Source organism: Lytechinus variegatus, chromosome 1, assembly GCF_018143015.1.
Source record: "Lytechinus variegatus isolate NC3 chromosome 1, Lvar_3.0, whole genome shotgun sequence".
Lineage (NCBI taxonomy): Eukaryota > Metazoa > Echinodermata > Echinoidea > Temnopleuroida > Toxopneustidae > Lytechinus > Lytechinus variegatus.
Window position 1 is genome coordinate 72,139,745 of NC_054740.1, and position 20,016 is coordinate 72,159,760.

Here is a 20,016-nt window from a genome sequence, read left to right on the forward strand (position 1 = left end):
ACAGTACCTTATGCAACATACTATGATATGCATTCAAAGTAGGAACGCAACACATACCTTCATAAAGTGTTCATTGGTGTGCTATTCTAGTCACCTGGTCTATTCAATTTCTTGATCCTGCTATGTAAGGCAAGCTTACGTAATATCTTGCTTTGAAATCTGCCTATCATGATAATGAAAGAAATGAAATGTCATTTGACCAAAATTGTCCATGAAATAACTAAGAACTGGTCTATGCTCTATCCATTCATTGCAAGTGGCTTTAAAAAACTGATCTACATAACAAGGAATCCAAGTCCATTAGCTAATTCATTCGCGCAAGCTAAAGTGAAATAAACATCTATTATCTTGGCGTAAGAATGCAAGACACCTGCCACAAGCTAGTGCGTCATTGAGTATATCTGGTCTACAATGCTAACGACAACTGACTATTGTTATAAGCTACCCAAATCCTTGCATCCCATTGGCTCTGAGTCAATTTGTTAGTGAAAATCACTGGCTATTTTGTTTCATGAACCACTCCCCTGACAATGACCAGTACAAATAAAATGCAGGTGAATTAAGATATTCGCCGTCAAACAAAATTCGGCTTACGGACTGCTTGACCGTTTTACTTTATTCAAGTTTATCCACCGAAAAGAAAATAGTGCAAGGGCTACGTCTATGGGTGGGGGCATGCAGGGTATCGCCTGGGTAATTTTTGTTTTCAAGGATTGACAACAAAAAAGGGGAAAAAGAAGGTGTGTTGAAAACTGATGTATGTAATCTTCATCAGAACCATCTAACTATAAAATGGAATATTATAGACAATACTGATTTTCTCAAATTTGATTATGAAAACAGTGAAATAAAACAATATAATGACACTGACGAAACACCCGCCTCGTTTTGTCTGGGGTCAGTTCTGACGCTCCCCATTTTAGTAAATTGCCAATTCGTCTAGTACCAACTCGTCCACTCATCACATGTTCTACCTTCATTTAGTTAAATCATGGACCTATAGGTCCATTGTTTAATGTCATTCCATCCATCAACATTTCGTCTTACGACCATTTGGTCCAATCATCACTTCGTCTAATCACCAGTTCGTCTATGCCCATCTAATAATCAGTACTGTTCGTCTAATATGCATTTTATTTTCATTCATTTTGCCAATTAACATTTCATCCAATGCGACCAATGGTATATGGACTAAATGGTTATTGGACCAACAGGTTATTAGACAAAATTGTGACTGGACGAAATGGCATTTAGATCATGTCGATAGTGGATGAAATGATGGTAATGACAGTAGACGAGTTGCTAATTGGACGAATTGGCATTAGACCAATTGAAAATAAATGAATCGTTTGTCCTTTGATTTTAATAGTCTCAGTTTGCATTCGATTTTGGTCTATCGTCAATAATCATACATATCTGTTATTATAATGACAGTTTCATTTCAATAATAAATTTATCCTTATTTTCCCTCTTAACCAGCTTGCGGTGTTTTAGAACTAACCAATGTAATAACCATGATTACCATTGGTGGATCGCGGGGGGGGGGGGGGGTGCTGAAAACTGCCCCTAAAATAAGAAGGGAATTATTTCTTATTTGCATGATAACCCCTTTTTCTGGGGGGGGGGGGTGATCAGCAAATCATTGTGTGCCACCCCCTCCTATAAACGGCCTGTATCCGCCCCCAGTGACCACTGACAGATTGGAAAAAAAAAACACGTTCTCTGGCATGCACCGCTAACCCAAGATGCGATAATGTATTCATCCGCGCTTTAACAGGATCATTATTAGATCACATTTTGTTCGAATGAGGGGCTACGATTTCACGTTTATCAATAGCATCCTTCAGATTTAGATATCTAATGTCATCAAAAAGGTAAGAATAAAGGTTAGATTATTATTTGAATCATGTATTTTTATAAACTGTTAAGGCATAAAGTTAAATTTTAATGACGTTTTTGCTACTTCAAACAGAGGCATGCTAAATGTTCAGAGGCGATGCGATGATGTGGTCAAATGGTTTATCCCTTTGCTTTGATAGATAATGAAACTTCAAGGTTGTATTAAAATCAATATGATTAATTTACATTTCCACTAAAATACAAAGATAGTGAAGTTTATTCCTTCGGTTGGAATTTATTTACTTTAAAGTACATTTAATTATATGATGTCAGAAAGACGCCTTATCCAAATTTAACGAGAAAGGCATTTCGCTCACGGTTTGACATTAAAAAAACACATTGTCATTATTTAGCGAGATCATATTAATTCATATTAAGACGCGAAATTTAACACTATACTGCCCTAATTTTGTTTTGTCATCTAGAAGGCGGGGAGGAGGAGACACTGAAATTCACAGCGGCGGAGAACCAACTTGGCAAGAAGCAGCAGAGATCAGAAGGCGAGGGCGCCAAGCTGCCTATATACTGGCTGTACCGAGAACACTGGGTCACGATCTAAGTAAGAAAATACTTTATATGAAAGAACATTATATTCCTTCAAATTGATACCAATATTGTTACCTTTTAATGATTTGAGATAATCTGCATATAAAAAACAGCACATTATTTCAGCCCATAACCCCCAAGTTGTTTAAACATTTATGATTTAATATATTTTTCTTAATTGTTGAATTATTTTTAAAGAACTTCTTCAAAACAGTATAACATCCCTTTTAAAGCTTAAAGAATTAGTTGTTAGCGTGATAGTCTTAAAGTTAAACAGCATTATACATTGTGGGAATAAAATCGAGAGTTTTGACATGTTTGATAAAATATTGAGATTTGGAATAAATTTTGATATGTCAATTGCATAATGAAAACGTATTGACTTGTAACCATCGAGAGACGAAGAACGTTTTTGGTTTTTACATGATTCATGGTCTCAAACTTGAGAGACCGAAAAAGGCCCGAAAATAAACGGATATTACTTTTACACGTTCAAAATTCCCCAGACATGTATTTATTCTTCCATCCTTTGCTCTAGTATTACGGTAACAAGTATGAAGAAAAGCATCTGAAGATAATCTTAAATGAAAGAATTCATCCTGCAGTTAATTTTTGGATTACCACCTACCCCCCCTATCTCTCCCCCTCTCTTGCCATCTTCGATCTCGCCGGCAGAAATTCTTGAATGTAAATAGCTGTCAATCACTTTATGAAAAGAACGCGAAAGGCGTTTCAGAATCGACATTATTTTGCATTCTGTCAGAGGGTGTTGTACATTTCGAGCATGCAAGTATTCGTTAGCTAAAAAAGACAGGTATATTTCCTCATCCGTTATTTTAATTGACAGAGAATCAAAGCGTACGCGGCACGTGCCGACTGTCGTATCACGTCACGCAGTCAGGTGTCCTGAAGCCTCCGCACACCTAACGACTGGTCCAGATCCGAGTTTGAAACAAATCGCATTTTGCTAATTTTCTGAAAATGTGCATTAAAATATCTCTTTATTTGATTTCGAATTTAAATTTAAGAATACAAGAATAACAAGTTTTGATGATTACAAATTTTACAAGCCTTTGGAACAGGCCAAAATTAGATTCAAATCGTAGCCAATCATACGATTGCTATGAGGTCATAAAGACTGGATATTCAAATCGCTTTAGATTTTAACAAGTAGCATTGCAAAATAATTTGAACCTCATTTTTTTTACGTTGATTTAGAACTTTAAATAGTAAGATATTCCATGTCTCAATATTCGCATTAGATATTACTATGTGTTTTATTCCAAAATCGGATCGCAGGCCAATAACAAGGTGGCCTTCAATGAACTTGCTTTCCTGCCCCAGTTTCTCCGCCTCTGCAGAATTCTCACAAAATTGTCAATTCTCAAAAAGCATGACCATATACATTGCACAATACAGGCCATATTTGGGCATAATAGTATTGCTTAGGTTTATTGTCTGATATTTATTTTCCTTAAGACTAGTAGTATTAGTATTTTTCGATATCAAACCTTGTTAATTACGATTTAAATTTGATTGAAGGATTAACTTGAATCAACTGTTATTGTAGGGAACCCACATTACCAAACTTTACTTTCCAGTGGGTTCTTTTTTTTCTTCATTTTTATTTTTTTTGGTTCTGCCTTACATTTTAAAGTTTTGATGAATTTTGAAATGAAAATTATAAATGCAATCCCTCCCTCCCTCCTTATTGCACATGCAGATATTTATGATCCCTTTTTGTGTTTTATTAATTTTACAGATTTGGGAATTCGCAACGTATCTAGAATTCGTTTTGAAATTGGGAAATGAAGATGGAATGAAATACGACGCATGTTCCCATTTTAAAACTTGTAGAAGTTGGACAAGAAGAAATATAAACATTTCCTCGCTCATGCACTGCACAGGTACATTCAGTAGTCGGCGCCAACTGAATTCTGGACATAATTTATGCGTCATATTTCCATCACGTGATTAAACGCTCGAATTATTATTTTTTCTCCGAAGATGCAAGTACGCTCAACAAAACCGACGCTACGAACGGGACAGAATATACTTTAGAAACCATTTTAAAGGCAGTTGGTGAATCTTCATACCTTGGAATATCAACAGGAAAAACTTGGAACAAAAAATTAGTTTTCAACGTTTCATTCTTTAGCAGGAAACTCTTCACTTTTTGTGTGCGGCCTATATAGACACCACTTAAAAGGTAGAGCTTCGCCGAGACTTTCCAAACCTTACAGCGGGTTTGTTGATGGATCTCCGGACGGTCGTTCTACCCTTGATAATCAATTTTGAACTTGATGATTTTGTGAATATCAGCGGCCAGAGACATGTTTATGAAGCTATTGAGAAAAATTCTCTCAATGGAACTGAGATGAAAATTGGTTTTGATGCTAACTTTGTGTTGTGACCATGGATACATAACGATACTGTCATTGAATTGGATTTGATTGAATTGGATTGGATTGGACAGATGAACATGCTGAGACTAATCAAACGTTGCTGTATGAGTGAGTCCCTTTTACCCGTAGAACAATACGGCAATATCACTTAATGATCTTAATGAAACTATGAATTTTATGGAAATTGGTTAAGTTTAGGTTTTAGTACCAGGATTCGTAGCGTAAGTTCATTTACCCCCCCCCCCGTTAGTATAGGCGCCTGGCCGAAACGTATTCTTTAGCCTTTTTCCATAAAATTCATCGTGTCATATCAAGAAGATTGCTGTGTTGTCACCTACTGGTAATCAAAGTTAGTTTCATATTTGTTTTTTATGTTTGCCGAAAGCTTTACAACTTTTTTTTTAAAAAGGTGGTAAGGCTTTTACCCCGACAATCTCGCTTAATCGTTCGTTAGCGAGTATTGTGCGTAGTTTCTAAAAAAAAAAAAAATCAGGGGCGGTGCCATGGGGAGGGGGCTGGGGGTTTATCCCCTATGATTTTGTTCAAGCGATGAAACAAATAATACTAACAAAGATGAGAAATAGCAAACGAATTCAGACGAAAGAACGGTACATATTGAGAGTTTGGGATCGTTAAATTCTATTAGACCCATATCGGAATATGATTATTATGCCAATGTAATTTTATATTTGAGCATAACAATGAATCCTGAACATCTGAATATCTAAATCATTCAAATGATGAAAAAATGACGTCACTTTTACGTCATCTAGCCCTTGACGATGAAAATACCCTAGCACCGCCCCTGAATGAAACTACTTTCACACGCCAAGATTCTGGCTGGTGAAATTAGCATAAAAACATATTTCGATAATTCGGGCGTTTATCGATTTCGCGTCTGAAAGACATGGACGTCACGTTTATTCAGTACAAGGTGAGATATATTGCTTTAATTTTGTCACTTTTATTCGGTATGCTAATTAAAGATTATCCATTTCGTTCGTTTTCAAGGTAAGATTGGTTGCATTGATTTTATCAGCCGTAATCTTGTATATTTCATTTTGGTATGCCGATTATATTCTTAATTTTCATAGCAAAAGATTATACTCTTAATAATTATCAAAGTGTGTTTCATTGAATAGTATACCGTAATCGAGTTGTAAACGCATGGAGAATTAGTTTGGTAATCCTCAACAATGCATGAGCGAGACTGGATGGGTTATGAATAATAGGCATAATGACATATAGCTATATGAGTGTGTATGGGAAAGGGCCAATGTTCAAATTCAAAAGGTAGACAAGGACGTAGATAGCTTATAATTCCACTTCTTCATACAAAGTAGGTTTTATATGCTTAGATTGTATTTGTCTAAATTTTCGTTCTGCATTTGAAGTTAAACAGTCCCAAGCACATAAGTTAATTATAGATATAATTAGATATAGATATCGTTTGCATGCATCGTTGGTACTAAAATGATCTCGGATTTGAGATATAGTAATAGGCAATTGCTGCACACAAAGAGAGAAAAATTAATTCACAATTATGACTACAGTACCTGATAGAAAGATGAGCCTTTCTCTCTGTTAAGAAAATAGCTGAAACAGAAGTAGAAGATTATGACAGTGACAATATTCAGGATTATTGTAAAATAAAAAGGACCCTGAATTTCGTTTTATAGTCTATAGATCTATTGCAGATACTTTAGGTACCATTTTCAGAGCAAAACATGGAATTTGTGTTTATGGCAATAAGTATTTTAGATCTAGACCATAATTTATGCATTCGAATTGTTAAAACCCTTATCAGAATCAAGCTATTTTATGGAATTTTGTTTAGGTGTACGTTCTAGATCTAGTGCATAACTTATGTTTTGAATTAACAGAAACCGTTATCAGAGTCTAGAAATTTCTGACATGGAGTTTTGTATCGATGGTGATAATTATGATTATAATCATGATAATAATGAGGATTATTGTAAAAAAAATTGTATTATTTTGTATGTCTAATGCATAAATCATGTACATGTACATGTGTAATCGAATTTATAAAGTAGATCCAAGCTATATCTTTAATGGAAGTTTGTACAAAGCTATTTCATTATTATGGAATTTTGTTTTTAATTTCTAGGACTAGTGTATTCATATATTGGAATTTATGGAAATCATCAGAACCAAGCTATTTAATCAACATGGAATTTCGTTTCATATTCTAGCTCTTGTCCATGCACAATTGAAGTATTCTATATTTTAGAAATTATAAGAATCAAGCTTTTTATTAACATGGAAGTTTGTATCAAGCTATTTCAACATGGAATGTTACTAGATCTAGTGTATTATTTTTCATGTATTTGAATTTATAGAATTCGTTTTCAGAAACCTTGCTTCATTAACATGGAATTTTGTTGTATACTCTAGAATAGATCTAGCGAATAATTTAAGTATTCAAATTTAGAGAGACCATCAGAGCCAAGATATTTTATTAACATGAATGTTGTGTTTATGTTTCAGGTATATATGGAATGCCCCAAATATCTACACAGTACTATAGCTAGGAGGCAAGTCTAGTTTGAAAAGTCATCAGTAAAACAGATGGTTACCACAGTTACTAGACGTATTAAGGCTTTGTATGGAGACCTCAGCAAACCCTAGCAGCATGAACAAATTTCTGCACGAGTAATTAATTATCTTGTAAAACAATACAGTAATCACTTCATGATCTTAATGAAACTGTGAATTTTATCGAGCCGGTTTGTTGAGGCCAAGTTTAGTGTCAGGATTTCTAGGTAAAATTGATAACATTAGGTCCCCAGTAGGCGCCTGACAGTTTAAGCTTGTACTTAAACTAGCTCGTTAAAATTTATTATTTCATGTCAAGAAGATTGCTGTAATGTCACCGAACATGCCGAAAGGCAACTTAATTTTTAGCGTCACTGGGATAGCTCGACTATATTTTGAAAAAAAAATGAGGTCGCGCGTTATACGTACAATAAATTCTTCAGCGTTTAGCCTTCCGATGTTAGGTTTACGGCGAACAAAAAAAAATACCGGCAAATGTAATTTTAAAGTATTTATCCATATACTCGGTTATTCGCTGAATCTTTCGTGCGACCATTTCTCTCTTGCCTTTAGTCATCATGCTCAATATGCACATAATCATCGACCGTCTCGATCCTTTGAAGGTACGTCTATATTAACATTCTTTTGATATTTTTTCCCCATGTTCTATTAATCATTAATATAAGTTCTTATTTTATCATTGTTATTGAAATTGTTGTTGCTGAAGTTTTAACATATTTGCACGCACGTAATAGACATATTTATATACCCGGTTAGTATTGGTACTAAAAGTATTGTGGATTTGAGATAGGAAAAGGGGAAACGATAACAATCATAGACTCCTGGCAAAACAAAGGCTTAACTTTCTGTTATTAGATCTAGCTGAAACAGGAGTAGAAGTAAAAAAAAAAGAGGGTTTAAGGTGATAATTATGAAAGTGATGAGGATACAATGCAAAAATGGCAACAAAAAGGGTTTATCGAACCGATGGTAGTTACTATAATAAAATAAATCAGAAAATAAAGTTTGTTTCATAATGTAGATCTACCTCATAATTTGTGTATTCAAACTTATAGAAACCGCTTTAAGAACCAATCTATTAAATTAACACGAAAGTTTGTATTTTATCGTAGATCTAGTGCTTGATTGATGATTTAAATTCATGGAAAATATCAGAACCCAGCTTGAAGTAAAACATAAAGCGTTAATTGTTGATTGTGTTAGCAATGATAATAAAAAATAAAAATAAAATGAAGTTCATAGTACCGATGATTATGATATTGATAATTATTGTTAAATAAAACAAAAAGTGAATATTGTTTTATAACATTTCTGTAGAAATAGCATTTATATATTACTTTATATATTACAAGTAAGAGAATTCATTATCGGAACCGAGCTATTCCACTGACTTGGAATTTTTGTGTTTACTTTTCAGGTCTGGATTGCTCCCGAGTCCCGAATATCTGACATAGCTCTAAAACTAGGAGGCAAGTCTAGTTCAGTTCACATCTCGTGTTTACAATAGATGATTACTAAACTTACAAGGTTTTAGTAAATTAAGAGGCTTTTATAGGAGGAGATTATAATTTGTTTAACAAATTTTCGGCATTACTCCTATTTGCTTAAGATCAGTATGCTCGATCTGTATTAAATGACTTATGACTTTCTGACTTATGATTTTCATACAGATCGAGCATACTGATCTTATGATTTTCATTACAGATCGAGCATACTGATCTTAAGCAAATAGGAGTAATGCCGAAAATTTGTTAAACAAATTACAAGGTTTTATGAATATAGGTCCGCTAGGGTAAAATCTTTCTTGGATTTTGTCGGTGTGTCAACCGGGGAAACCTAACTGCACAAGTGTTTTATAACTTTTATAACAATACAGCAATCACTTCATGATCTTAATGAAACTATGAATTCTTTCGAGCTGGTTTGTGAGGCCAAGTTTAGTGTCGGGATTTCTAGGCAAAATTTATACACTAGGTCCCCAGTAGGCGCCTGAAACCTTAAGCTTGTTCTTAAACTAGCTCGTTATGATTTATTATTTCATGTCAAGAGGATTGCTTCATTGTCAACTAAAAGTTTTTTACGAAAGTGACTAGGGTTGCTCGACTATTTTGAAAAAAAAAGAATTGAGGTCGCGCCTTACGTACAATTTCGTTCAGCGTTTTGCCTTCCGAAGTTTTCGGCGAGCAAAAAAAAAAAAAACTCCAAACAAACAGAAAACATGTTTATTCTCAAATTTTTCGTCCATTTATACGGTTGTTCGTTGAATCTTTCGTACGACAAATTCTTTCTCGAATTTAGTCATTGCTCAATCATCGACCGTCTCGTTCGTTTGAAGGTACGTTTAATATTAACATTAATTTTTGCCGAGTTCTTTTTACATGTCTTGTATACACATCAATCATTGAAATAAGTCCGTATTTTATCATTTGTTATTGAAATTGCCGTTTGAAGTTTTACAAATAGTTGCATGCACGTAATATAATAATAGATCTAGACAAATTTCCACGGTTAGTACTATAGAACTGTGGATTTTAGATAAGAAGCGTTATTATCAACGAATAAACTTATAAAAGAAAATGGTAACAGTCATAAACTCCTGGCAAAACAAGGGCTTAACTGTCTGTTCTTAGACCTAGCTGAAACAGAAGTAGAAGTAACAGGTATAGGGTGATGATGATTATGTCAGTGATAATTGTGATACGACGCAGAAATAGCAAATAAGTTTATTAAGCTGAAGTTGGCTAAATAATGATCAAGATAATTAAAAAAGGTTGTTTCACATTGTAGATCTAACTCGTAATTTGTGTATTCAAATCTATAGAAACGCGCTTTCAAAACAAATCTATAAGATCAACATGGAAGTTTGTATTTTATTCGAGATCTCGTGCTTCATCTGTACTTCAAATTCATGAAAACAGAACCAAGTTATTTCATGCTGGAAGTAAAAAAAAGTGTGATGATTGTGTTAGTAATAAGGATATAAAATAGAGATAAAAAGAGGTTCATCGAACCGATGATTATGATATTGATGAATGTCAAATTAGATAGACAGTGAATATATATTCTAGAACTAGCATTATTTATATATTGAATTCATAGAAACGATTATTAGCTCCAAAGTGTCATTAACGTGGAATTTTTGTGTTTCTGTTTCAGGACTGGTGTGGAATGGCCCAAAATATCTACACAGTACTACATGTATAAGAGGCAAGCTTAGTTCGTTTTACAATCATATTACGGTAAAGTTTCACGAATATGGGCCTACTATCATTTATGGCTTTTAATCGGCGTTTTTCCTGAGGAAACTTCATGAACGTGAACATAATACTGCACGAGTAATTTACGTGTCGAACAATACAGCGATCACTTCATGACCTTAATGAAACTATGAATTTTATCGAGCTGGTGTCTTGAGGCCAAGTTTAGTGTCAGGATTTCTAGGAAAAATTCATACATTAGGTCCCCAGTAGGCGCCTGACAGTTTAAGCTTGTTCTCAAACTAGCTCGTTAAAATTTATTATTTCATGTCAAGAAGATTGCTGCATTGTCACCTAAAGATTTTTTTTATCGTGATTTGTATAGCTCGACTGTTTCGGAAAATTGGTCGCGCCATATGTTTGAATCGTTCAGTATGCCTTTCGACTTTAATAATAATAATAATAATATAATAATAAATTGGTTCTTATATAGCGCATAATCAATGGAAATTGCTCTATGCGCTTAGTACAAATTGCTCTCCAATATTACAGTTACACTACAACAAAAATAAATATGTTTTCAAATTTCTTTTAAAAGATTCAACAGAAGTACATGATCGAAGGTGAATTGGTAAACTATTCCATATTTTGGGACCGCAAAAATCAAAACTAGCTTCCCCCCTTTTGAAACAACTCTAGGAATTTGTAAAATTGTAGTGTCTTCACAAGAACGAAGTCTATAATGTGGCCGGTGTGGGTATCTAAGTAAACTATAAAGGTATTCAGGTGCCATTTTATGCATACACTTAAAAACTAACAGTGCAACTTTGTAAGATATTCTTTTGTCAACAGGTAACCAGTGCAAATGCTTTAACAAGGGAGTTGCCCGCTCATACTTCTGAGCTTTCAAGATAATCCTAGCGGCACGATTTTGAATGCGTTGCAACCTTTCACGATCTGTTTTATTGATATTAATCAATAGAGAATTTGAGTAATCTAGCCTACTAAGCACAAGAGATCGGATAGCATGGTTACAAGCTTCATCAGTAAGCATTTTTCGTATTCTGCATATATTATAAAGGTGGAAATTAAGAGATTTGCAAAGTGATGTCACTTGATAAGACATGGACAAGGAGGAATCAATGTAAATGCCAAGAGTTTTGACAGAACTGGAGGGGACAATGTCAGTATTACCAACAGACAGTGACAACGAGTGTGGAAGATGATGACGAAGTTTAGGAGAAACAAGTAACAGTGCCTCTGTTTTTGATTCATTGAACTGTAACTTATTCACCACCATCCACCGATTCACATCATGAATGCAGTTTGAGTCGTTGATCACTGTGCTCATGCTTTCTGTGTCAGACATCATCGTTCGTCTCGTTCGTTTGAATTAGTGCGGTAAGTTTAAAAACCATTAACCATTAATTTCTTTATTCCCATCAGTCTTTGCCTCATCATTCGTTAGTAATATTGCTATAATTTGAATTTAGGTTTGATTTTTTTTTATTCAGAAAAGTTAATGCTTAGTGATGGAGACATATCTAAATTTCCGTGAATTTTAGGGCTTTCGACAAATCAGGATGAAATCGATCATCATAAAACTTACAGCGCCATTGGTTTTATTCTTATTTTGAGAGACACTATTACTACTGATAATGATATCTGGATTTATATGGAGCTTTTTTGTCTGAGGATACAAAGCGCTGCTATTATCCCTGATATAGATCTAGATCACAAGTAGAAATAAACACTGCAAAAAGGGACGATTATCATTAACAGCAATTCGCAAAGTTAATATTTATTTATAGATCTATTATGATGAATGAGTTATGTAGTTGAAATTGAATAAAACTAAAATGTTATAAATAGTTTATTTTTAATGCCGTACAGGTCTGGGATGGGATCGTCATGTTCACGCAATTTTGTAGAGAAGCTCCGGTTCGAACCGTGCCGACGAAGAAAAGCCTCATGAAACTTTATGCTGTACAGGACAGGAATTTGAACATGCCTTCACGTTGTTTTAAAGAGAAGCTGCAACAATGTCGACGGAAAGTCACCTGGCCTGTTGGTACACAACAATGCAGAATTCTCACAGCAAAGCTCACATGTATACAACTGAACGGTTTATGAAATTAAAGAGGAATGGAGTAAAGTGAATGAGTAAAGCAATTATTAGGTATTTTTTGTAAGATATTATTTTCGTAAGATGTGATTGTAGGTGAATTATCATCTTTAATTTATACCTCACGGTACAAGTAATATATGCAATGGTTTGAGTAGTCATTTTAGGTCCTTTTGAGGGTCGAAGTTTATTTTACAGGTTTCCTGCCACTAACGATTCGTCGGTCAAATGGGTCACTATTTTTTTTTCAACTATAAACTTAGTCACTCTCGCCAATTACTTTTCCACTTCTAAAGTGAATACGACACATCGCACTTGCATCATATATCAAATAATTACCATATCATCATCCTGGAACTAATCGCATATTTTACAACATGTGACCCGTCATGCAGCAACAAGTCTCCTTCCATACAATATGTCGCCATTTTATTACAATGCATCAAGTCGCCCTTTCACCATACAGCAACAATTCACCTTTCATCTAAATAGTCGCCCTTTCATCACAGAGAAACAAGTTGCATTTTCATTCAACATGTCACCGTTTCATACCACAACAGTTCGCATTCATCTAACATGTCACCCTTTCATCATACAGCAACAGATCGCCTTTCATCCAAAATGTCTCCTTTTCATCTTACAGCAACAAGTGACTTTTAATCTAAAACTTTGATGTCGCCCCTCGTACAACATGAGACCCTTTCATCATTATGCAGCAACACGTCGCCCTTTCATTATACTGCAATTCTCGTGTCGCCCTTATATCTTACAACAACAAGACGCCTTTCATCATACAGCAACAAGCCACCTTTCGTAACATGAGGCCCTTTCATCTTTATGCAGCAGCACGTCGCCCTTTCATCATACTGCAACATATCCCTTGAAATCATCATACAACAAGACGCCAGTATGCAGCAAGTCGCCTTCGTAATATATGAGGCCCTTTATTCATACTGCAACATGTCGTCCTTTCATCTGAAACAAAACGCCTTTCATCATACAGCAACAAGTCGCCATTTCATCATACAAATCACCTTTCATCCAAAATGAAGCTTCCTTTCATCATCCGCAACAACTCACCTTTCGCACAACATGAGAGCTTTTCATCATTATGCAGTAGCACGTCACCCTTTCATCATATTGCAACAAGACGCATATCATACAAGCCACATTTCGTATAATATGTCACCCTTTCATCATACTACAAGTTGTTTTTCATCATACAGCAATAGCCTGCCTTATGCAATAAGTCACCTTTCATACAACAGATCGCCCTTTTATCGTACAGCAACATATCTCATTTCATCCAAAATGTCGCCCTTTCATCATACAGCAATAAGCCTCCTTCCAAAATTTTGCATTTTCATACCGCAACAAGTCGCCTTTCATCCAACATGTCACCCTTTCATCATACAGCAAGAAGTCGCTTTTCATCCAAGATGTCGCCCATTCAGCCACAATGCCACCCTTTTATCCAAAATCTCACCATTTCATCCAAAATGTCACCATTCTATTCAACATGTCACTATTTCATCAGCAACAGCCGCGTTTCATCCAAAATGTCACCCTTTTATCGTACAGCAACAAGTTTCATTTCATCGAAAATTTCGCCCTTTCATCATTCAGCAACAAGCCGCCTTATTGTGCAATAAGTCGCCTTTCATACGACAGGTCGCCCTTTCGTCGTACAGCAACAAGACGCCTTTAACAAGTTGTCCTTTCATCTGAAACAAGACGCCTTCATCATACAGCAAGAAGTCGCCTTTCATTTAAGATGTCGCCCTTTCGCCATACAGGAAAAAGTTGCCTTCCATCCAACATGTCGCCTTTCATCGTACAGGAACAAGCCACCTATCGTACAATATACCCTTTCATCATGCTAAAACATGTTGTCTTTCATCCAAAATGTCGCCCTTTCATTATAAAGAAGCAAGCCGCCTTGGAACTAGTCACCTTTCGTACTACAGGAGTCACCTTCATCATTATGCAGCAACACATTGCCCTTTCATCATACATCAACAAGACACCTTTCATCCAAAATGTCTCCTTTTCATCTTACAGCAACAAGTGACTTTTTATCCAAAACTTTGATGTCGCCCCTCGTACAACATGAGACCCTTTCATCAGTACGCAGCAGCATGTTGCCCTTTCACTATACTGCAGCATGTCGCCCTTTCATCTGAAACAAAACACCTTTCATCATACAGCAACAAGATGCCATTTCATCATACAAGTCGCCTTTCATTCAAAATGTCACCCTTTCATCATACAACAAGACGTCTTTTCATTCAACATGTCGCCCTTTCATACCGCAACTAGTCGCCTTTATCTTACATGTCACACTTTCATAATACATGAACAGATCGCCTTTCATCCAAAATGTCTCCTTTTCATCTTACAGCAACAAGTGACCTTTCATCCAAAACTTTGATGTCGCCCCTCGTACAACACGAGACCCTTTCATCATTATGCAGCAACACGTCGCCCTTTCATCCTACAACATTCATGTCGCCCTTTCATCTTACAACAATCCTTTCATCATACAGCCAAAATCTACCTTTCGTAACAACATGAGACCCTTTCATCTTTATGCAGCAGCATGTCGCCCTTTCACTATACTGCAACATGTCGTCCTTACATCATAAAACAACAAGACGCCAGAATGCAAAAAGTCGCCTTCGTACTATATGAGACCCTTTCATCACCATGCAGCAACGTGTCGCCCTTTCATCATATTGCAACAAGACGCATTTCATCAAAGAACAAGCCACCTTTCGTATAATGTAACCCTTTCATCATACTACAAGTCTTTTTTCATCATAAAGCAACACGCTGCCTTATGCAATAAGTCGCCTTTCATACAACAGATCGACCATTTTATCGTACAGCAACATATCTCATTTCATCCAAAATGTCACCCTTTCATCATACAGCAACAAGCCGCCTTCCAAAATGTCGCCCTTTCACCACACAGCAACAAGTCGTCTTACATCCAAAGTGTCGACCCTCCATCATACAAGTCGCCTTATCATCATACAGCAACAAGGCACCTTTCGTACAATATGTCACCCTTTCATCATACAGCAATAAATCGCCTTCCGTCCGACATGTCTGCCTTTCATCATACAGCAACAAGTCGTCTTCCATCCAAAGTGTCGCCCCTCCATCATACAGAAACAAGTCGCCTTTCACCCATGTCGCTCTTTCATCCAATATTTTACACTTTCATCTAAAATGTTGCCCTTTCATCACACAGGAATAAGTCGTCCTTCATCAAAATGTCCCCCTTTCATCATACACAATCAAGCCACCTTTCGTACATGTCACCCTTTCATCATACAGCAATAAATCGCCTTCCGTCCAACATGTCGCCCTTTCATCATACAGCAACAAGTCGTCTTTCATCCAAAGTGTCGGCCCTCCATCATACAGAAACAAGTCGACTCTATCCAAGTCGTCTTTCATCCAAATGTCGCCCTTTCATCAAACAAAAAACAAGCCACTTTTCGTACAATACGTCACCCTTTCATCATGCAGCATTAAGTAGCCTTTTATCCAAATGTCGCCCTTCCATCATACAGCAATAAGTCGCCTTTCATCCAAACTGTCGCCCTTCCAACTAGTCGCCTTCCATCCAACACGTCGCCCTTTCATCCAGCCTGTCGCCCTTTCATCCAAAATGTCACCCTTTCATTATACAGCAGCAGGTCGCCTGCATGCAAAATTTATCGCATTTTCTGCCGATTATGTTTACCCTCTGTAATGCATGCTAAGGTAAGAGATAAGGTAAGTAATTTTCAAATCAACTGCAATCTTGCTCCGATATTAATCACTACCCAAAAACCTATAATTTTATGAAAGATATAATTCTATTATTATTCACTTCAATGATGTCCATTGTAATATATATAAGAAGGAAAGAAAGGAGGAATTGTATTGAATGTAAAATCTTCCACGATTCCGCAAAATGGAATGACTTCTAAGAGATATCGAATTTTAACGGGAACGTCAAAACGTTGAAATTAATATAGTTTTTCGTGTGTTATCCCATTATATGCTCTGAAATCAAAGGAAAGTTATATAACTTAGAATTATTTCTAAATATCTTTACATTATGTGATCTTAACAGTGTCATTTTATTCATATTCAAGAAAGCTCTGGTGACATGATTAATGCGATGGCTTCCAAGACCAAGGAAGACATTTATGCACATAATACATTTCCTGGATCATTTCATTTTCTTTTTCTCTTCAAATTCCCTCACATTTTGTTTTCATGCTCATAACATTAATGATATTTTTTGTCTGCACAGGGTAGCTTCAGCATTAATTGGCAGTCAGTTGAATGTTGAAATCTCCTTGAGTTTCCCCTTCGCTAGCGACTTTAATTTATCCTATGGCCGGACCTACCGGACATATATAATTATAATGTATGATATTAATGACACGTCTTGTTTACTCAGGGTCTTGGCTTTTATTTGAGTTCTTCCTGCAGATCTGTTAAAGTTTAATACCGATAAATATGATTCTTATTTTTTAGGGTAGCCATCCAAGCTTTTATTGGCGGTATTCGGCAGCCCTTGCTAACATTACCCCTTTCTTCCATTCTTAAATCTAGAGTCACTGTCAGAAAGACAAAGTCCCATTTTCAAAAAAGATCTATATACATGACGCATGTATTAGTGTCTATTAAATTGAATAAGCTGTTAACTTAATAATTTTCATAAATTTTCTGCTTCCTAACATGTATGTATTTTTTCTCTTTTCAGGCTGGATGCACTTTTTTAATGGGACATCTGCATGTGACAGCCGCTTTGCTTATATCGGCGCTCCTTCGGAGCCTATACGTAACATGTTTACTCACTTCTAAATTCACTTATTCGCACATTATCAACTTCGACTTTTGGGGATTTTACAGCGAACATAATTTTACTTTTTCATTTTCTATATTTTATTCTCGTTTCCCCACAATTTTCCTCTTTTCGACATGATCGTTCTGATGACTCTTCTCTCCCCTCCCCTCCAATTACCAAATGTTTATGCTCATTTGTCATCAATAATTGTCCTTTTACTGGCGATCTTCCTGCAGCTCTGTAAAAGTGTTTTTGTAATAATGGCTCTTATTTTCTAGGGTCGCCACTTCTGCTTTTGTTGGCGATATTTCGGCGGCCTTACAACTTATTTGCATTTATTCCTTCCTTCCATTCTCAAATCCAGAGTAGCTGTGACAAAAACAATAGTCCCATTTTGTAAATATATGCCTACAGGACATGTACTATTCACGAACTTTTGTTTTCTAGTACAATTGTTTCTTCATACGAACATATTTCCTTTTCTTTTTTCATGCTGTCTTTTTTTATTTCATTTGGGGTAGCAACTTTGGCTTCTATTGGCGCTCCTTCGATCCGGTTAACATGTTTACTCCTTTTCTAATCACTAATCGACTTTTTTTCTCTCTTTTTCTTTTTTTACATAGTATCATCTTCGAATTTATGGGGTTATTCAAAAGATTTTGCAGACATATTTTCTTTTACTTCTCCTCTTCCATTTAAAATCATAAAATCAGTGTAGATACAAAATTAAACTCATTTTCACTTGTTCTTTTTAATATTTACCTATTGTAATTTTGTAAGTATGTGTATTCTCGTTTCCCATAACGTATGATGTATTTTTCTGACAGGATCGATGCGCTCTAAATAATGACTCTTCATTTTTTCCCAGCTATCAAATGTTTTTATTTTTATGTGATGTACTGTTTCATGTCAATGTACTTGTCCATGGTGGCAGTGATTATTTTGGTAGGAACCTGAATTCAAAAGGCAAACCACTTCAGCTGATATTGGCGGTTTTTCCTTGACCCTGATAATAAAGACTCCTCATGTGGTCATCTCTTTAGGGTAATCTTCCAGCTACATTGCTACTTGAGAGTGAAATGTTTTCATGTACTTTTTTATTGCCTTTAATTTTATTTCGTATATTATTTGGAAATATTCAAGCCGTTTTCATAACAGAATGAAATGTTTTTATATGTTTTCATTGCCTTAATGAGGATTCTGAAGGTAGCAAGTTCGGATTTTATTGGTATTCTTCAAGCTGTGATGCTAACAGATCAAAATGATTTCATGTGTGTTATTCTTTTTAATGATTATTGTTATCTATCAAAGTACTACAGATTTTTTTATTGGCAATCTTCCAGCTGTATTCTTAAAGTGATTCATCTGATTCCCAAATTGCTGTATTGCAAACAGAATGAAATGTTTTTTGTTCATCTATTATTGTTTACCGAAGGTATAGCTACTTGGAATTTTGTTGGCATTCTTCCTCCTTGCAATGCTAACAGAATATGATATTTTCATGTTTTTATTCCTCCTATTCTTATTTATCTAAGGGAGCCACTTCAAATTCTATTTTCGAAATCTTACTGATTATTGTATTGATAACGGGATGAAATGTTTCTTATTTACCTAAGTATTTTATCGGTAATCTTGCAGCCGTCTTGCTAACTGAATGACATAAATTATGTTTTCATGTTTTTATCGCCCTCAATGATTCGTATTCTTTCAGTTGTATTGTTAACATAATGAAATATGATTACATATGTTTTATTATTTACCAAAGGTAGCCATCTCAGATTTTATTCGTAAATCTTCCCAGCTGTACTGCCAATAGAATTGATATGTTTCTATGTGTTTTAATTCCTCTTAATGTTGATTCTTGTTTACCTAAGGTAGCCCCTTGGAAATAAGTTTACATTCTTTCTGCGGGTGATGCTAAAAGAAAATGTTTTCTTGTTTTTTTACTCTCCTTAATAATGATTCTTATTTATCTAAGGTAGCCACTTCAAATTTGTATTGGCGATCTTCTACCTGTACTGCTAACAGATTATTTCCTTTTATGATAATTTTTTTTACCCTAGGTGACCACTTCAGATTTATTACAATCTTCCAAGTGTATTGCTAACAGAATGAAATGTTTTCATATTTTTCTATTCCCTTAATGCTTCTTGTTTACCTATGGTACCACTTTGTATTTTGTAATGTTCCAGTTGTATTGTCAACAGAATGAAATATGTTTTCATATGTTTTATTCCCATTATTAATGATTCTTACTGGTAATCTTCCAGCTGTATTGATAACAGAATAAAATATGTTTTCATACAAGTTTTTATCCCCCTTGATGATTCTTATTATCTAAGCAACCAATACTGATGTAATGCTAACAGAATTGAATGATGTATTTTCATCTTCCTGCCGTATTGCTAACACTAT

At 35.3% G+C, this 20,016-nt stretch overlaps 1 long non-coding RNA gene across 1 annotated transcript; it reads left to right on the top strand.

Moving 5' to 3' along the window:
- The first annotated feature begins 1,780 nt into the window (after positions 1 to 1,780).
- On the top strand, positions 1,781 to 5,237 carry LOC121406534. Its single transcript, XR_005968822.1, has 3 exons — positions 1,781 to 1,874; positions 2,325 to 2,458; positions 4,208 to 5,237. It is a non-coding gene; the product is annotated as an uncharacterized LOC121406534 (long non-coding RNA).
- The last annotated feature ends 14,779 nt before the right edge of the window (positions 5,238 to 20,016 follow it).